Here is a 21,171-nt window from a genome sequence, read left to right as displayed (position 1 = left end):
GATTCATATTCTAAGCAATCAAATTTTATGGAATACTATTTCTTTTTCAATTTTTGGATAATTGAAAATTTTTTGATATAGGAATTTTCCTGATTTAGGCTTTTGGGAGGAGCACATCTCGGACAATGAAAACTTAATGGCTGATATCTGGTTTTCCTTTCATTTCTTTTTTTTGTTCTTCTTCTTCTTCTTCTGGTTTCTTTTCTTTTTCCTTTTTCCTTTTTTTTTTAATCTTTTTTCATTTTCATCCTCCACGCTCGTTTCTTCTCCTTCCTAGGCCACATAGATCGGCCGCCCATCTGCCACAGTGACTCGGTCCGACCATGGCACCACAAAGCCTAACCTTGCTGCTGCCATTCGGCATCCGACACTGGCCCCATGCTCTCTTACTTTCTCAATTGATCCAATATGCCTTCCTCCCTATAGACAGAGGTACCGAACCGCAGCCATGGAGGATGATGGCCTCCATTGATTCACTTCAACAATGGTCGTCGTCCTTCTGTGGTAGTAGAAGTGTTTGCGATGCCATGGATCTTCATTTTTACAGTGGTGTCGTTAGGTGATAGTTGCAACCTTCGACGGCGGCAAGGTCAACAAGAAGTGAGAGGTTGCTTATTTTTTAATTTTTTTCCGTTTTCAAATTTATTTCTGTTTGCTAAAATTTCTTCACATCTACCTTTCTAATATATCATATTATGGTTTAATGTAATGATGCAAATTGTGGAGTCCGCATGCAAGATAAGGCGACGTAATTCACTTTCACTTTTTTGAAGGAACTCTATTAAAATGAGCCATTTAAATTCGAGTTTAGGGTTTTTTTTTCCCCAATATAAAAAATTCCGAGGAATCAGAATCGTATTCTCTGGGTAGATATGGTTCCGCAGCCAACACATCCATATAAATCAGCCAATTACTCCACAAACAGCCCAGAGTTCATGAGATTGTTACGTAAGTTATGCTACCCAAAAAAGGAATTTAATTGGGAAAAACATTATGCCACGTGTACCGCACTAGCTCCAAATTTTTTCGTTAAAAAATATCTAATGAGGAAAATAATGAGTGCCATTAAGCGGGAGTTCCCATTAGATTGAACCTAGAGAGTTATATTAGTTGTTTAAGCCTTCACACGAAATTAAAATTGAGGTTTTCTTGATAATGACGGGAACTAGTAAACAAACAGCGACAGATTGTCCAGACTCTCTCTCATTCTCATCATCAGTTTAGAAAAGGAATAAACAAATCAAATCGCGGTTCATGCATATTCTCTAGAAAATCGAGTTTCCATTAGAAGATTGATTTGCTGATCTTATGACCAGCGAAACATGAAGAATATTTAAAGTTTTTTAAGCAAGTTGTTAATGCTAAAGAAGTACGCTATGTCAATCCAAATCTGTTCCCATTCATTCATTCAAGCAGGACAGGATAATACTTGAAAATGCAACAACTGTTCATGTTGATCGCACAGCGTACCTGTTTCATGTGTTGTGCTAAATTGTTAAGTGAGAATTATTAGGATATTGCAAGTGTCACAACTTTTAATTAAATGCTTTGAGTGATGTGACTTTTAATTTTTTTTTTTACCACAAGTGTCATGCCAAGTCGGGAATTTATCACTTGTGGTGGACGTTTTTTAAAGTCCACAACGCTTGCATGATGGATTGAAAATTTACAATCACTTAAGTGAACGTCGTACAAGAGTTATAACACTCAATTAATCAATTGAAAAGTTATGACATTCAAACCATGGTCGTAAGAAAGTCATGATTTTGATATTGTCCTTTTCTCGCCATGACATTGCGTCTGGCATGGCCAAATTCTAGGTACAACCCCTTGCTTTTTCAAAAACAATATGACACCCCCGTCCATTGAAAAGAAAACAAAAAACAGGGCACAGTTTTGTCAGAACGTTTTGGATAGACTCGCTAAACGACATGATTCAATTTGTTGGAATTTTAGTGTGGAAAAACTAGTGATCCTATTATTCACTTGAACTGTCATCGATCATAACAAGAATTCTGAAGTCTTTCGATAAAAAATGTCGTCTCAGCATTTTCTAGTAATTAGAAAGCAATGTCCCTAACAAGGGGGTTAGAGCCCTTTGTCTTGCGCAAGTTACGAGGTGCCAACCCAATATTAGATAGGTATACATATGCAGATCGTAGGGAGTGTTGTCAACATAGTTTTTTTTTTTTTTGGTCGGAAACTGAAATATATATTAGATGGGAAGCGATTTACATCCTGCTAATATAGCATCCGAGAGAATGATATCGACAAAAAGGGGAGGGAAATATAAGCCAGTGTCTAGATGGGCCAATAGATCTGTGAGCTTTAGCGGCCCCGGTCGCCGCTAGGTTGGCATCTCTACAAGCGAAGCGAATTGAAAAATTAGGGCAACTCGAAAGAAGATCGTGGAGAGCATGGAAGAGGTGCCTCTCGTTCCAGGGTTGCGGCTGACGATTCCGAAGGATCTCCACCAGTTGGAGGTAGTCCGATTCAATCTAAACTCGGCGACGATGAAAGCCTTGATTGATCAAATGTTGGAGAGCTCGAATAAGGGCAAATATTTCCTTTGAAAAGCCGAAAGGGGGGATGGCCGTAAACATATCGGTAAGATTTCCTTCATGATTTCTGTAAATACGGGCGATCGTGCCGTGCTGTTCGCCGGGAATGAAAGATCCATCAACATTACATTTGATAGTGCCCGAGTCGGAGGTTTCCATTGACGTTCCCCACCGGCTCTATCATCTTTTCCTCGAGTTTGACGGGGTTGCGGGGACTTGAAAGTGCGGCATTGATGAGAGCATTTTCCACGACGAGTAGGATCAAGGGTCTTACGTCGGAAGATGGCATCGTTTCGGCGACGCCAAGTTTCCCACATCGGATAGGCAATCTCTTCAAAACTTGGGGAGATCCGAGATAGAGCGCTCACGGAAGCTACCCATTCCTCCGGGCGTCGGACAGAGGTAAGTGAGATAGGGATTTTTAATCTTTTGATGATTCCAAATTCCTCTCGTCCAAGGACAATAGAAAAAGAGATGTTCTAGGGTTTGAGTTGTTCGATTGCATAGACTACGGTTTGGGTTTGGGGCAATGTGTCCGAGAAATAAGTTAGCTCACAGTCGCGAGAGAATTTTTACATGCTAACCACATAAACACTTTAATCTTTGGGGCTGCTGTCATATGCCATATCTTTTTCCGAGAGATGAGCGGGGTTTTGGTAGGAGGATGAAGCCGAGGTGTGAGGGTGACTAAGGTTTGAAGATAAATAGTGGTAACAACTCTTAGCGAGAAATCCCCTGATGTAGTTTCCGTCCACACTATTTGATCGACCCGATAGAGGAATTTATAGGTGTACTAAAAATTGATTGACAAACCAGGCATTGAAAAAATTTGAAATGAGATCCTGTTTCCATGTTGAATTGTCTCGAGTTGAGAATGTCCGCAACAAGTAGTGGTTCACCCTCAAATGGTTGTCCTCCTATTTTGCCTGTTGATAGCCAATTATACGCTCGAATATTGATTTGTGAACCATCCCCACTAACCACCGAGTTTAGGAAGAATTGCATCGCGGCCTTTTAAAATACTCTGCCTTCCCCAAGAGGGCCTATAACCTAATGTAGCATTTTGAAAAGAGGATTGTTTAAAATATAGACCTTTGAAAAGCTGGCTCCAAATAGCAGTAGGTTCTTTGAAATAGTCGCCATGCTTGCCTCCCGAGCATTGCTAGATTGAATAATATCGGATCACGAAAACCCATACCACCCTTTGCTTTAGAGTGCTTTAGATCTATCCATGCTGTCCAATGAATACCAGCATCATTATTATTTTTGCTCCACCAAAATGCGACATCTTCCTTTCAATCAATCTGCAGTGAAAGGGGGAGCTTGAAAATGGACATGGCGTGCGAGGTAATGCTGAATAACACTTTTAATAAAATTTCTTTTCCCCCTTTAGATAAAAGTTTTTCCTTCCACCCTGATAACTTGGCATTAATTTTGGCCAGGATCCAGGAGAACATCTCACGTTTAGAACAGCCCCAATCCGAAGGAATGCCCAGATATTTGCCATATTTGCTGATCACAGGTATGTGCATTTCTCTGGCTAAATTATACTATAGAGTTGTAGGGCAATTCTTGCTGAAAAAAATGCCGATTTGTTTCTATTGATAAGCTTACCAGTAGCATAGCAATACTGGTTTAGAATATTCATAAGATTCTAGCATTCCATTACTGTTGCTTTAAGAAAAGAAGAGCTGAATCATCGGCAAACATTAAATGAGATAATTGAGGGCATGATTGGTTGAATTGAATCCCTGCAAGTGGCCTATGCTTACCGCTTGATTGATAATGTAGATAATGCATTAGCAATCGGAATGAATATGTAAGGGGATAATGGATCACCTTGCCGAATTCCTCGAGTTGGTTTGAAATATGGGAGTTGTTCTCCATTGAATCGGATCTTTGAAAGTAGTTGTAGTAATACAGGCCATGACCATAGAAACCCGGTGATGTGCGAAACCCAATTGTTGTAAATAAGCCGCAAGAAAGTCCCATTCAACCTGTCATAGGCTTTTTGCATATCAGTTTTAGAATAAGATTGAATCGTTTTGATCTAGATCGAACCTTAAGCGGTGAAGAACTTCTGGACAATCATGATATTGTCTTGAATTTGTCGCCTCTAACAAAAGCTGCTTGTTGAATTGATCAATCTAGGTAAGCATGATCGAGTCTATTAGCCATGACTTTAGATATAATCTTGTATGCGAAGTTACATACAAGATTATATGAGGATGCATTGAACCTGATTGGAAGAATTCTTGCACTGTTTTGACAATAGTTGTTTTGATAATGTTCCAGTGATGTCGATAAAACAGGCCGTTAAGACCATCGGGGCGGGAGCCTTGGAAGCACCCAGCTGGAATGTGGCTTGATAAACCTCCTCCTCAGTCTGGCATAGTAAGTGAGCATTAATTTGTGGTGTGACTATAGGAGGACACTTTGAATTAGAAATGGAGTAAAGTCTCTAGGCCCCTTGACTTGTATAAGCGAAGAAAAACCCCATTGTGATATCTTTTAGTTGCTGTGGTTCTCGGATCCAGTTCTGGTTTTCATCCATTAACATACATATACGATTTCTTTGCCTTCTTTGCATTGTACATGCATGGAAGAAACTGGAATTTTTATCTCCCCATGTTAACCAGTTTAGGCGTGAGCGCATTGCCCAAAACTGTTCCTCGATTCCATAACCCATTTGTATTTCTTTCCTTATAGAAGCCGCTAACTCCTTGTCTCCCCCGATATGAATTACTATTATTGATGATTTGGAGCTGTTGCTTTAGCGACATATATGTTGATTGGCATTGCTAAAACGGGATCTGCTCCATCTTCCAAGTTGGTGGGAAACAGTCTTTAATTTGGAAACTAAGGAGGTGGAGTTCTTGTTCCATGCCGATTTGACAACTTCATTACATTAGAATGATTGCTCGAAAGCTTCATAATGGAATGTCTTTTGATTTTGCGAGATTGATAGTGAGTATGCAGCATAAGAGGACGGTGATACGATCCTATCGGGGAAGGGCAAAAACTTCGGTAGAAGGATAAGATAAACTCCAATCCCGAGAGCGAAAGCATGATCTAACTTCTCCTTTACCAAATCGAACCCTCTCTGTTGTTGGACTAGGTGAATTCACAACCTTTGCTCTCCAATTCGATTAAAGCACAATCGTTAATCAATTTGCGAAAGGATTGCATTAGAAACGTTCTTTGGCCTCTTTCTGTTTTGTTCCATGGAAACAGGAAATCATTGAAGTCCCAATACAGATCAAGGTAGGTAATTAGTAGCATAGATAGTTATGATTATATCCCAAAATCTGTCGAGTCGATATATGGCGGGAGCATGAAGACAGGTGATGTGCATGGAGCGCAAAGAGGGATCCATTATTATCGATCAACAAAGTGCGACCATCCGAACAACGGTTACATCATAAAGATCCGTCCAAAAAACTGCCGAGACCCACGCGCAACAAGATCTCTAAAAAAGGAATGAGGAAATGAAAGCGACGTTGTAAGTTCTTCAATACCAGTTCTACATTCTTAGTTTCCATTAGGAATACTAAATCGGGCTTTCAAAGGCTATCATAGCCTTAAGGGATTGAATTGTCGGATTGCCCAACCTGACAATTCCAACTCGATAGTTTCATTGATGACGGAGAGGCATTGCGGGCCAGCCTCCAAAGCCCTTTGACGAGGTAACATCAGCCATAAAAACAGGAGTATCTAACAAATGGGATTCATCCGGCTCGGGTAGAGGATTAAGTTTAAACTCATATGGGGAATATCTCTTAGTTTCTTACTTGAACCCCGCTATCCGAGTTCGATGGGTCTTTTGTTTCTTACGTGAAGTAGTATCATTTAAAGGCACTTGGATTCCTTTTAATTTAGTAATTGCGGGAACCAAATCCGTCGTTCGAGAAAGAGGAATTTGAAGATGTGGTTCATTTAGAATATCGGGAGGGAGTAGATTTCTTTGGAGTTGGCTCCAGGTGGAGGCAATGCGGGGAGTGGAAGCGGCATAGTTGGAGGAGTTTCGGGTATGGTTTCTTCCATAGGTTCGGATTGGGTTTGGGGTTGTAAAGGCATCCCAATAAGGGCTATTCATTTGACCTCAGCCCTTAACCACGGGCCATATACCATTGTTTCTCGGCCGTCAAATTGTGTGTCATCATAAGGAAACTCTTTGCAAGACGCATCATAATGTCCTAGTTTCCCACATGAAAAACAGAAGTGGGATAGTTTTTCATACCTAAAATCAATCCATAGTGCTTTGCCTGCTATACTGATAAGTTTACCTAATGTTAAAGGTGTACGTAGATCAAGCTCGATGCATACTCTACCGAAGTATCGGGTTTAATCTCCAAGACTCTACCCATATCTTTCGGATTGCTCGGCTCAACGGTTGAGGAGTGTTCCATTCGAGGTAATCCAATCACATGAACCCAAAAGGGGCATTTAGAGAAATCATAACGGTGTAATGGAGTTTTTGGTTGCCACGGTCGTAGATTAACGAGATGACCCGAAAATAGCCATGGACAACCATCTAATATCCGTCGTTTTCTGTTTCAGATATGCATTTAATGATGTAAAGGCCACTATCGTTTGCGAGAGATGTCCACATAATCAACTCGCCATGCCTTCTTCATAGCAATTTGAAAACGCGAGTAAGTTAACTGTAGGATTGGTGAAAATATTACCCACGAGAGTTAGTCGACATGCAGCTATATTATCTATATCGTTGACATCTTCCCAGACCTCCAATTGTTGTTCGGAACAGAGACGGCCCAGTCGATGACATAGTGAGGCAATACGAGTGGAATTTTCTTCCTCTTCAGTAGCCATTTGAAAGGTTCTAGGCTTCAAGAAGAGGATATAGTCGCAACAGATGGTGGAGATGAAGATTACTCAGATGCATGTCGAGGATCGGCGAACATGCAATTGAAAAAACCAGCAAAGAGCTTCGGAGGGCGAAGAAGGATGGAAAGATATTCTAGTTGTGAGGAAGAAAGTCGAAAGAAGAAGGTAGAAGGAGAAACTCGAACATATCGCGAGAGAGAGCTCTAGCAAAAGCGAGAGAGAATTCGAGAGGAAAAAACCTCCTTTTCACGGATTTTTGTCCCATGCAATTTTGTCAACATAGTTTAGTAAACCAAGATGGTGCGACGTTCGTTTATTTTTTCTGTGGTTATGTTGAGTTTGATGTTGCATCCGATCATGTTAGTGTTGGCATGCTGTCTCTTTATAAGTGTACATCTTCTGGGCAATGTGACCTTGTTTGGGTATTTCTTAATCGTTCATTTTCCTTATATTATTTTGTGTAGAGTAAAGAAGAAGGTCTATTTTGGCCCCAAAAAAGTCAGATGTATTTTGGGAGGATAATTGCTAACCAATCAAGGCCAAAATTATTTTAAGAACGATGTTTGCATGCCTCAATTAATTGATATTATTTTTCATCTTTTCCAACATATTTCTAACAACTCTCATTTTCATCTTCTCCAACTTTTTCCAACAACTCTCTTCGATCTATCTTTGATTTGTGGGTTAGCATATTGACGTTATCCATATTTCACCCACATTTAATTGATCAATATTTAATATGAATGATGTAAATAGCTTATAACCAACTATGGTTGAAAGAAAATTTTTCCTACGTTCATGGAACATTTTTTTATGGAATTGACACAAAGTGTCCAATATGTTGGAATGTATATCAAAAATCAAATTGACATATAAACTGACTTAATTAGAATATCCAATTAGACATAATTCTGAAAAAAAAAAAATCGATTGCCAATTCATCCATTGAATAGATATATAAATTGGTCACTTTACCAAACAAGTTTTCACCTCATGTTTGAGCTACCACATTAAGCCAACTATCGAATGATGCAAATCCCTGTATCCTTTTACGTCAACAAATCTTAGCTAGAATGTGCAATCGGTTTCTATTGATCCGCATCAAATCTGAGTAATTGCTGGTCACTAGTCTTAGCGACTAAAGCATAATGGCACACAAGTTACTTCAAAGCCTTCCCATGGAAGATTTCAAAAAGAAGCCAAATTCTAAGACCCAACTCCTAAGCCTCTTAATCTGTCTAATTGGACTCAATTTTACTAAAAAAAAAAAAAAATCAAAGTTGTCAAGTCATGAGACAACCTCTTAATCGGAGGTAGCGATGTGTTTGATGTGACAAAAAGACATCACTTAGAACAAGAATAACTCGAAATATATACAACTTAACATGTTTTTGACATATTTTTAGATGAAAAGCAACTCTTGTCAAAATCAATCAAATATAATTTTGCTAATTATATCAAATGACTCCAATAACAATCTCGACACTAAATACTTGTTTATACTAATAATTACCTAACAAAGGGCTTATAATATTTTGCTAAACACCCTTTTAAACACACCTACACTTGTATTGCATGTGTAAATTGCCCATGTGAAAAAAAAAAGGAAAAATTATCAAAATGTTTTAGACCTAATGCAATTATATCAATTCAATGATAAAATTTATAATTGTGTTAATTGAGTCCAAAACATTTTCATGTTTTGCTAATTGAAGTATAATATAACCAATTTTGACTAAAAATTGCTAGCATAAACAATGATAGTCTACGTGGTGTGTGACTAGCGTTGACGTTGACATTTTTAAATAATATGTTGGTAATTTTTTTGAATATTTTATAATTTTTGAATATTTTTTCTATTATATTCTTTTTTTTTCCTTGGACGTGGAGTTAGTGTGGGTCTCTAGCCACATGCAAGGTCAGCCTCGAGCGAGGGCATCATGACCCTCACCAAGTTTGGATGAGGGTCGCAATGGCCTCATTTGCTCACATCAAGTGAGGCCGTCATGGACCTTACTCAATAAACCCTAGAAAATAGAAAAAAAAAATTATAAAAAAAAAAAAATTCAAAATAATATTAAAATATTTTTTAAAATCAATGTCAACATTGGCTATACCATGCGAGATGGTTGACATTCACATTAATGATTCTTTGTCAAAAATGACTAGATAAACTTAATTAGTAATATATGAAAATGTTTAGTATTCAATAAATATAATTAAAAAGTTTATAATTAAATTGACATAATTATAATAGATTTACAATTTTTTTTTTTTTATCATCCACCCAGAAAACTTTTACATCATTTTCTCCCTCGGGCGTCACTAAGCATAAGTGGGGTAGACAGATTTGACAATATCATACCTTTAGTACCAATTCATCAAGGGCACGGAAAATTAACCCATGGTTGACATCCTTCCATATGCGAATGTCAAATCATAATCTTATCAGTGCCTTTCTTTTGTCATCTCTCAACCATTAGGCTCAAGAAAATGGTACTATTATATATATGTATGGACTCTTTTTATCAATTATATTAAAGACTCAAACTATACCATATAAATTTAATAAAGTAATAGGTTTTGCAATGAACTTGGAGAAATCATGTGATCAATTAGTGAAGCAAGGACTTCAATTTAAAGACAAACAACAGGTTAGTTTAATTTGGGAAGAGGATCAAACTGGCCTTACCATATTGGTTTTGGATCGATTCACATAAGGATTGAGTATGCTTTTCTGTACTATATTGAAGATGTTTAAGGTTGAAACATGATTCGATTCCTCTAGTATTCCTCTATATGCCGAATATGTGGACCAATTCATATTGTTTTTTTTTTTTTGATACCCAGAGAACCCCGTCAGCCGTTCGTTGCCTTGCGGCGATGCATACCGCCAAAGTAAACCGCAGGTGATCTTAGCGGAGGACCCACCACCCCGACATCACGCTTAAGTCGCCGATGCTTCCCCTGGGGTTTGACCCCTCGACCTTTCCCCCAAGGTTGAGGTTTCTTATCCAGCGGAGCCACCAAGGCCGGTGGTGACCAATTCATATTGTTAATTCCTCAATTAATCAAAAAGACAAAAAGAGAAGCGCATTCGTTTTATCATATATGGCCCTTGAAGTTCGGGAAATGTCTCAAAATCAGCGAAAGGATGCAGCCCCAAGCAATCCAGTACCATGTATTGAAACACCAAGACATGTTGCAGTCGCATGCATATATCGAAAATATAAAAAAATTAAATAGTCATATAGGTTTTTTTTTCCCCTTTATGCGGCTGGTGTGCTAATTATTCTCTACACTTGACTCAATTTTCCAAGCGTGGCGGCCTCTCTCTCGTCAGATATCCGCACGAGAAGCCGACAAGGCAGCAGTCAGATTCCACATCCCAGTCATGCTTTGAAGTTTCTCGAAACCCTAGGGGGACTTCGCAGGTGGAGAAGAGAAATTGCAGGTCTGAGGTCCAAACAGGAACTTGCCATTTTCTTTTGCCTTTTAGGTATTTTTTTTTTAATAATCAATTGAGTTATTTAAATGAATCGACACTCCCCGTATCATGAACGATCATTGTTTGGAAAATTGAATTATTATGATAAACATTGTTGAACAAATGCCTCGAAATTGTCGTTAATACGTACATGGAATTAAAATAATTATTGAATCAATCGACATATTAACCCATCATAGATTGATAAAATGGTTGATCACTACAACTTGAAATGTTTAGTCCAACACCAAAACAATGTGGCCATGTCTAAGTTTTAAGGTTGTCACTCCTTGTAAATCTTGTAATTATCTCTAATCTAACCAGATTATATGAACTTAATTCATCCAACACGTGAAATCTTATGATGTTAAAGTTAAGTTATAAACCTATTGTACAGATGCATATTTAGTCTTAAACATTTTTAATTTAAACAATTTAGTTTTTAATCTTTTTTACGATTTGCTAATATAGTCATTCCGATTAATTTTATCCGATAATTGCTTACCTGGATATTAGTTGTCCTATGCAGTACTATTGACATTGATGTGAATAATTTTTGTATTTTTTGAATTTATTTCTTTTCTTTTTCTTCTAAGATTGACAAGGGTTGTCGCCAACCCATGCTAGTCACAGGCAATGGCTACAAAGCCCTTGCAGTCTTAGGTAAGGGTCGTGGTCCTCATCCAAATCTAGCTTGCAGCCTTTGCTGGACTTAGTAGGAAAAACTAGGAAAAGAAAGAAAAGAAGGAAAATCACAAAATTTATATAAAAAAAAACTTAGAAAATTTTCAAAAAATAAAAAATGTCCATTTTTATAATAGTGATATCATATAGGACGGCTAGCATATATGTAAACAATTTCCAACCAAAAATTGACCGAAATGTTTATATTGAGAAATTATCAAAATATTTATGACTTAATTACCAAATTGATATCCATACAATAGATCTATAATTTTGTTTAATAATTATTTCATCAAAGTCTTGTTCGAATGACTTCTTGTGAATTCTCTAGGCCCAACATGAACATGGTGTATCTACGATCACATTAGAGTAGTGAACTTAGCCCATGCCCGAGATGAAAGTATAAGCATTCGAAAAAAATACAAAAAAAAAAAAAAAAGAACTCATTTGACCTGTGTCTCTATTTATACAAATATCATCGACATACGTCTAACAAAACCCCATGATAAAAAAAATAAAATCAAATCAAATTGTCATCTTTGTAATCTTATTTTAGCATCTTACTTAGGGGTTGGGTTGTTTGGCTTTTAGTTAGATTTTAGTGTTTTGGATGAATTTAAGAACTTAGCATGTAGAGGTGGGCATTTTTAAAAAGAAAATGACAATTTTGTAGATAGCGGAAAAAAAAATTGTTAAGAGGGTATAAAATGGTCTTCAAAAGTAAAAATGGAATATGTATTTCGTGTTTTGAAGTAAGAGGTAAGCAGTTATTTGATGAAATAGGACGCATGGTCTTTCAAACTTTTTTGAAAAGGATGTTGATGATTTAATCGGGGGGTGGGACCCAAAAGAAGAAAATGAAGAGGCCGTGGGGATTGGTCGATAAGCCTTTTCAGCGAGCCAAAGGAAACTCTCGCGTTGGACCCACCTCCCCATACGGCTGCTCCTCCCATCGCCGGCAACGCGTGCTTCTTTCTGTCCCCCCTTTCTCTCTCTCTCTCTCTCTCTCTCTCTCTCTCTCTGTTGATTTTAACTTTACGTGCGATTTTTCAAAGTTCTATGATTTCCACAACGTCATAAAAAAAAAAAAAAAGAATTTAAGCCCGAATCAATTATATATATAAAACGGTAAATAACATAGAGAGGGAACATGACAGCAACGGCTCATTGGAATTGGTGTGCGTTCATGTATGCAAATAGCACGCTCTTCGAATGTTCATACGTTTGTCACCGAAACCTAAATTCCAGATTAGGTTGTCCACGGGTACTTCTTATTTTTATTTCTGTGGGTGCAGAAATTGTCATATTTGTAAGCAATATACTAGAGAAAATCTAAAGTAGGAATATAATACACGCATGATGAGTAAGGGGGCGGATCTCTACCCGATGCCTCAATAAATCTCAACCAGTGATTTACGAAAATAAGATTATTATTTATGAGGAGCATCATGTAGGTATAGAGGATCTTTATCAAAGAGTTAGGTTTGCAAATTTAGCATTGCGATAATGAGAAGTGTACATGACTTTAATGGTTGCATCTCCATCACAAGCTTCTTTTATACGCTACAATTTGAAAATATGTATTTGGTAGAGATCTAAGTTGATCTCGCCCGAGATGATGACTCCCTAGAGTAACGTGAACCTTTATATTAGTCTCTTTTTAATAGGATTCAAGCAAGGAGGAGAAAAGATTAGAAAAGAGCAGGAATAAACGTAAACACGCATTTGTACTTTCGCTGTTAAAGCAGTTTGCATTCCTAAAATATCCCTATATCCACACGAAAAGAGAGCACCAATGGTCAACAACCACCACAATATTATGGTCGAGCACTAACGGCTGCCGCCACCAATGTTGACACAATCTTTAGTTACGAATTGCGAGATATATAATCTGGATTGCAACGAACCATTTGGTTACCCCTTATTGACGAGGATAAGCAGAGAAAGGTGACGTACTCGCATTTTGCATTATTAGAATAAGCCAATCATTAATCATTTTTTTTAATTTGGATAAACTAGAATTGTGGGTTTGTCCTTATTCTTTGTTTTTTTTTTTTTTTGGTCTGAGTCCTTATTCTTTGTTTAAATCACTGAATTTCCATAATTCTTTAATCGCCTCGTGTCTCTCTCCTCCGATCTGCCTGGTAGTTCCCAAATCTTCATCCGTAAATCAAATTGTTGCAGATCTAATCCATATGCTGTTGAATTCTCTCCTGCATTCATACACAATGTATATACTTCCAAAGAGAGATTATACTAAAGAACACACTCTGTCGTACATCTTTTTTCTTTTTTTCATTGTTAATTTGTGGGTCCACTTAATTTCTTAGAATTTTATTGGGACTGAATCTTTTAATAGTTTCTCTACTTTTTTATACGCACCTCGTTTCTCATGGTCAGTTAGGGGATGCAATTATTGTGCCGGTTGTGTTTCTATGAGTGGTGATGAGGAATCCGCCCCCCACCCCATATGACCCTACACCTGTACAGATAATATCTGATTCTTGTTTCCTAGACTTTTGCTTTTCTTTTTTCTTTATTGTTTTTTTCTTTTATGATGATCCAAGTTGGATCTCCTTTGGGATAAGCAGTTCATTTTTAACCAAAATATATATATTCCATCCCAAATTACATTGACAAACGGACAAGTGAAAAGATAGCACATGAATAAAAAGAGCATATTAAACAGCCTCATGGAATAAAACATTGGTTGTACAAAGTTTTTGGAAAAAAGTAAAAAATAAAAGTCTAGAGAAGCCTACTAGTCATTTGAGGGTACAAATCCAAAACCTAGTAAAAATGAGAAAGATATTTAATATCAATAACATGTTTTGCAACAAACTCCAAATAAAATAATGGGATCAATTACTCAAGTAAAGATTTCAATCAGGTCAATGCAATCTAGAAGTCAAATCTAATTGGCATTGCCCAACTGATTTTTGTTCAATTCACATAGAAATCAGTTCGATTTCAATATGATTCTTCGGATGTCAAAGAGAAGAAAATACGTCATCTCATTTGTAATTACTCTATATACATCAAGTGAGTGAATATTCATTCCTCAATTTCTCAAAAACACAAAAAGAGAAGCTCATTTTTGTTATATAATATGGCCCTTGAAGTTAGGGAAATGCTTTCTCAAACTCAGCGAAAGGATGCGGTCCTAAACAATCTAGTACCATGTACCGAAACACCAGGACATGTTGCAGTCGCGCGTGCACATATCGAAAGTTATATATATATATATATATAGGCACATAGGTTTTTCTTCCCTCTCTTCATGTAGCTGGTGTGCAAATTATTCTCAACGCCCAACTCGCATTTCCAAGCAGGGGGGACTCCGTTATATCATATGTCCCCACGAGAAGCCGACAAACCAGCAATGAGATTCCCCATCCGGTCATGCTTTGAAATTTCTCGAAACCCTAGTGGGACTTCTGCGGGTGGGGGAGAGAAATTTGCCGGTACGAGTGTCAAAAGAGAAGTTCCGACATTTTCTTTTTGCCTTTTTGTGTTTTTTCCTCCTTAAATAATCGATCGAGTTATTTATTCCAAATGATCGGTAATTCTCGTGTCATTTAAGATCATTGTTTGGAAATTTGAATTATGATGATATATATATATATATATTGAAGAAATATCTCATGAATCTGAATTTTATATTACGTGATAAAAAATAAAAATGGTTGGTGAGAATAAAAGTTAAATAAATCTCGATGTTAGGTTCACGCCACCGAATTAGTCGCAATATTAACCATCGTAAATTGATAAAATGGTTGAATGGTTATGATTATGGTTTTGAAAGATTTAGTTCGTCACCAAGGCAAAGTTGCCGTGTCTAAGTTTTAAGGTTGTAACTCCTTGCAGAACTTCTAATTTGGGCATGGACATGATCCATCTCTAATTAGATTGGAGATATGAACTTATTAATCCAATAGGTAAATCTCATATGTCGTAAAAGTCTTGTTTGGAAAGAAAATTGACATTTTAATGAAGTTTCTTTCGATTTTAACTTTACGTGTGACTTTTTAAAATTAATGATCACGTTTTTGTCTCTAAAACCTAACTTGCAAGTTAAGCTGTCCACAAATACTTCTTCTTCTTATTTATTTATTTATTTTTGGTGCAGAAATCGTCATAGTAAGCGTTATATAGTATTTGACAAAAAAAAAAAAAAAAAACAAAAAGCTATGAAGTGTAGTAGAAATTCTAAACTAGAAAAATCATACGGTCACGATGAGTAAGGACAAGGATCCCCTATTCTACATTATCTCCAGTTGGTATCTAAATAAATTTCAACCATTGATTAATGGAGATAACGTTATTATTTAATATTGCAATTGGCATTGAGTGGAAGATCCTTATTTGTGAGTTAGGTTTACAATCCCTTAGTATAGCGCTAATAATATGGGTACATGAATTTGGTGGTTGGATCTACATTACTAGTCCCTTTTGTATTATACCATATGAAAAAATGTGTTTGGTTGAGATGATGACTTCCCAGAGAAAAACATGAGTCTTTATTTTAGCCTTTCTTCTTAGAAGGATTCAAGAAACGAGGAGAATAGATTAGAAGAAAGAGGGGATAATCTTAATTAGCATTTCTGTTTTCCCTATTAAAAGCAGTTTTCATTCCTAGGATGCCCCTACATCCTCACAAAAATAGAGCACCAAAGGCGGGCCACCACCATATCATGATCAAGGGCCACCAATCATGGCCACTAATATTGACATAGTCTCAGGTCATCAAAGTATATATGTACACGATTTGGATTGTGGTCATCAAATGAATCATGTGGTTATCGTTGTAAGTAGAAAGGTGACATACTTACATTTCACAGTATTGGAATAAGCCAATCATTAATCATCTTTCAATTTTGATAAATTAGAATTGTAGGTTTGTCCTTCCTTATTCTTGTAATGGTTGTTGAGTCAGTGTATTTCTATAATTCTTTAGTAGCCTCGTGCCTTTCTCCTCCCTCCTGTCTCAACAGGCACTTAACAAGTCATGAAAAGGTGGCAGTTCCCAAATCTCCACCCATAAAAACAAATGGATGCAGATCCAATCCTTAAGCTGTCGAATTCTCTCCTGTATCCATACATAATGTATGCTTCCAAACAGAGGTTGTACTAAAGTACATCCCTTCATTTTACATCTCTTTATTTTATTATTAATTTGTGGGTCCACTCAATTTCTTGGAAATCTATTGGAATTGAATTTTCTTTCTTTCTTTCTTCTATTTATTTATTTTTTTTTTTTTTTTTATGAACGCCTCGTTTCACATGGTCAATTAAGGGATGCAATTATTTTGCCGGTTCTGTTTCCGTGAGTGGTGATGGGGAATCCACTCCCCACCCAGATGACCCTACAACTGTACAGATAATATCTGATTCTTGTTTTCTAGACTTTCCCTCTTCTTTTTTCTTTATTTTATTTTTTTATTTTATTTTATTTTCATGATAATCCGATTTGTATCTCTTTTGGGACAAGCAGTATTTTGACAAAAAAAACGAGTTCCTTTACAAGTTGTATTGATTGCATTATTTGCTTTTCTTTTCTTTTTTAAGGTTAAAGATGCTTTTAAAACAAATCATTTGAATTGTACTAAAAAAAAATTTCCGACCAAAAAAAAAAAAAAGAATTTTACTAAAAAAAAATATAAAGTTTGAGAACCAATTAAAGGGCTAGCAGCATCCTCATTTGTAAGTGTAATTTCGAAAATGACAACCTTCTTATTTTCCCAGGACTTCTCAAGTATCATTTTGGTAAATTAGCTCTCTCCCGGACCAAGTTTACTAGGTTTTAGGCTGTACCTTCATTTGAGGCCGGTAGGCTTCACAACATTTTTCTTTTTTAGATTTTTTTCTCTGAAACTTTATACAACCAATGTTCTACGTGATCCTCTCTTTTCCAAAGGATTATGTTAGATAAATGCTACGAATAACTTATTTATTATTTTTGATATCTAAGATATTATGATATGCGTAATTAATAATTTAAAATATTGATATTTTTTTATTAAATATGTTTGATAAATGTTGTGAGGACATTGATTTACGTGATCTTATTATTGGAATGAAAAAAAAATTATAAAATACTCATGTCTGTTTTATAAGTTTACATAAATGGATGAAAGCCCGTTGATTGCTTGAATATCTCAAAGATCCTCTGCTACGGACGTTGACATCAGTTAACTTTCACCTATATCCACGTCACCAATTTCTTGCACAAATCTACATAATCAAATAAAAATGTAATCCATTTAAATAATCAACACCCTTTATTTTGGAGTTACTCCTGGGTTTATTCCAAGAGGTGCAACTTAAATGGGCGGTCAAGATCCACTGGTCGGCTGGCCAGGAGATGCCATGAATGCCTCACCAATAAAGATGAGCACATATTATTAATCTATGACATAAACATAACAGACAAGTTTAAAAAATACATGAGACAACTCGTACTTGATCATAAAACTGCTGGGTGCATGTGATTCATTTTCTTTCTTTTTGGCAGGCCTTTGTTTATCTTTATGATTGTCTTGAGCTATGGAAAGAGGCTTTTGGATCCTTAACAATCATAAAGAATGCAACCCAACAATCTTAAACAATTTCACATAAACGATAACATGGGATCAGTTCTTTTATTCCAAGATATCTGCATAAAATATGTGTGCATTGCTGGATTTGTCTGGGGCATCTCTTTCACTAACCCTAAATGGGATTGGCTGAGGGCACTGGGATTTGTTCGGCATGCCTGTGACTTGAATATGCATCTAATCATCAAAGCTTTTTGGGTTCTGTGAAACTTTGAGAGACAATCTCAAATTCTTCTATAGCTTGCATTATCATTATCCCCATTATTTAAGTATATGTTTCTGTATCTGCTTTGGCATGATCATGTACTCATAGAGACAATGTGATGGGAGGGCAAAGTCTCCTTTTCTCTTTGTGAAGGAAAAAAAAGTAAGCTTTGGCTGAAGAAGAAAGAGTTGAAACTAACAGATAGAGGCGAGACCTTTAAGTGTTGGCCTTTTCTCTTTAAGAGAGATCACACAGTCATCATTCTCTGTTTCAGGCCAAACAGAAAGTTCCTTCCTCATCAACTCACCAAACTCTTTCAGGTTGGATGGTATATCTTACACCTTCTTCTTCTTCTTCTTCTTCTTCTTCTTCTTCTTCTTCTTCTTCTTCTTCTCGAGTCTTCTTCTTTATCAATTTACCAAAATATACACCACCTTATACTCTTTAGTCCTTTCACTAAGAGTGATCACCTCTATTTACAACATCGGACTGTAATGATAGATGGCATGTTCTTATCTTTTCTTTTCTTCGCAATTTTCTTTTTCTTTTTCACCGCTTTGTCTTGTTTGCTTTGCCATGTATTTGGGATCAGCTAGAGATCTTACAAGTACACAAAAACTAATAATTCTTGTATTGGAGCCCCAGGTTTCGATCATAATCACGTAGAAAAAGAAGTCTTCATGGTGATAATTGTTCTTGTTTCACAAAGATTTCAAAGAGTCCATGCAAGATGTCTGAGAGAAGATCTGTGTGAGATTTGACAGCAGAATTTGTAAGAACTAATTCTTCTTTTTTCTGTTTTTAGTCTTTTTCTTTGGTGCTGTCAGATTTTCTAGTATACTGTACATCAATTTCACAACCTCAGCCTTCTAAAATGAGCAACCAAGCATGAATTGCCCCGAGATACTTGGGATCTAAGGAAATAAAATGGACTATATTCTTGGAAAATGCTAAAACAGGTGTGCAATTATTGTCTGATGGAAAATGTCAACCTGTCATGTGTGTTGCTAGATATTTGTGTTAGAAAGCAAAAAAAAAAAAAAAAAGCCAAGAAAAGAGACAAATTATCCTTGAAACAGTTTATATTAACACCCATTTATTAGGGTACCATTCAAAGAAACATTTTACAGCTCTTATCACTCTCCCTCTCCAGTCCAATTACCTACTTCTTTCTCATCTATTGCGATCTTTCTTTTTCCAACATAGAGAAGTGAAGAATTCCAGACCCAAATTCGAGTGCAACTGGTTACGAAAGAAGCACTTGACAGCAAATTGTTATCGCGAATTTGACTAGCTTGGAACCTCCATTAAAGCTTCAAATGGAGAAGCTTCTGAGGCCATATGATAAAGAACACATGAAGTTGGCAATGTTAAAGCATGAAGAGACATTCAGAGAGCAGGTATACTTCTTCATCCTCCCCATCTTACGGACAAGTTACAGAATTCCTTGCTGGCTCTAATCAACTCTCTGAATTATACTAACTTTGGATTGAAATTGTAGGTTTATGAACTTCATCGTCTATACCGGATCCAGAAGGCATTGATGAAGAACTCTAAGAGCAGCAGCAGCAGCATCCATGGAGAAGGGCTACACCTGGAGAAATCGAATTACATTTATAGTCACAATTCTAATCCTCTTCCAAGTTCAAAGATGGAGTGTCGACCTTGAACAGCTGGCCCGAGTATACAACAATGCCGAATCGGAGGGATTAGTCGGAGTTAACTCGGAGATTTTAGACGAGAGCGAGATTGAGCTGACATTAGGCCCCACACGCTACAAGAGCAGGAGGAGTAAGAGAGTGGATACAGCGTTGACTTCAGATTCCAGTCCAACCTTTTCTTCTTCCTCCTCGAGATCGTCGAGTCACAACGGGTCACAGTGCGGCACCCATCAATTAGGTCCTGTTCAGATGCCTTACACGAAGAAAGCTTCTGAAAATGGAGGGAAAGGCGAAACCGGTGACGGAGTCGAGGAGGGCTTGATTAGAGAGAGAGTCCTAAAACAGCCCCCTTGGCTTTTCCAGGTCTTGAGTTTAAACTCTAGTTAAGAGATGTTAGATGATTCTAGGTTTTTCTTTTTTTTCTTTTTTCTTTTTCCAGCTAAACTGTTTCCAATAGACTAATTTGGCCTCTGATTGATAATTTGAAGTTCGAATCTTTTCACCTCTTAATTTCTTTTCTTTCCCACCTCTGTTTCTAGTCTAGTGGGTGGGATACTCGTGTAAAAAATTTGCTTCTTTCTCTGGCTTGCAAAAAACCCATGGAGACTTCACAGAATAATTAACATCAATTTAGCTTTCTCCAAGATTTCTGTCCAATTTCAGAGCATAGTTACAGATCATATGACTTTGCTATTTGTTTCTTTTTATAATCAATATTTACCAAAACTAACGAGGAGGATGCAGTTTAAACAGACAAAAGAGTCCATTTCTACATACTATAATATCTAGCATTCTGGTCCCACTATGGAAGACAGTGAGTGAAGCAATATAACTATCCTATCTGTGTCCTCTATGACTTGATTCTTTCATGGTGTCATAGCTTTGTTTGCTGTGTCTATGGGCTTAGAATGCTCCAACTAGTTTTTATTCAAGAAAATGCATGTGGAGCTCGAGCCAAGAGTTTTACTAGAAGAACAAGAAGATTGTGCAGAGACGAGCAGTGTTTTAGATATAGGAATAGCTTGGAAACAATAAATACAACGGACAAAAGAGTAGTCCACCCAATATTTCAGTTTCAGTAATGATATGCGTAGCTTTTATATATAAACCCAAAATAGATATCACAGAG

General features: G+C 36.9%; 1 non-coding gene across 1 annotated transcript; it reads left to right on the top strand.

The window, feature by feature from the left end:
- Nucleotides 1–18,283: 18,283 nt before the first annotated feature.
- On the top strand, nucleotides 18,284–19,681 carry LOC104418452. Its single transcript, XR_005546400.1, has 3 exons — nucleotides 18,284–18,701; nucleotides 19,027–19,153; nucleotides 19,588–19,681. It is a non-coding gene; the product is annotated as an uncharacterized LOC104418452 (transcript).
- Nucleotides 19,682–21,171: the final 1,490 nt, after the last annotated feature.

The sequence above is a fragment of the Eucalyptus grandis genome, chromosome 9, assembly GCF_016545825.1.
Source record: "Eucalyptus grandis isolate ANBG69807.140 chromosome 9, ASM1654582v1, whole genome shotgun sequence".
NCBI classification, from domain to species: Eukaryota; Viridiplantae; Streptophyta; class Magnoliopsida; order Myrtales; family Myrtaceae; genus Eucalyptus; species Eucalyptus grandis.
Note: the sequence above shows the minus strand (reverse complement) of the source record. Positions and strands in the feature narration are given on the sequence as shown.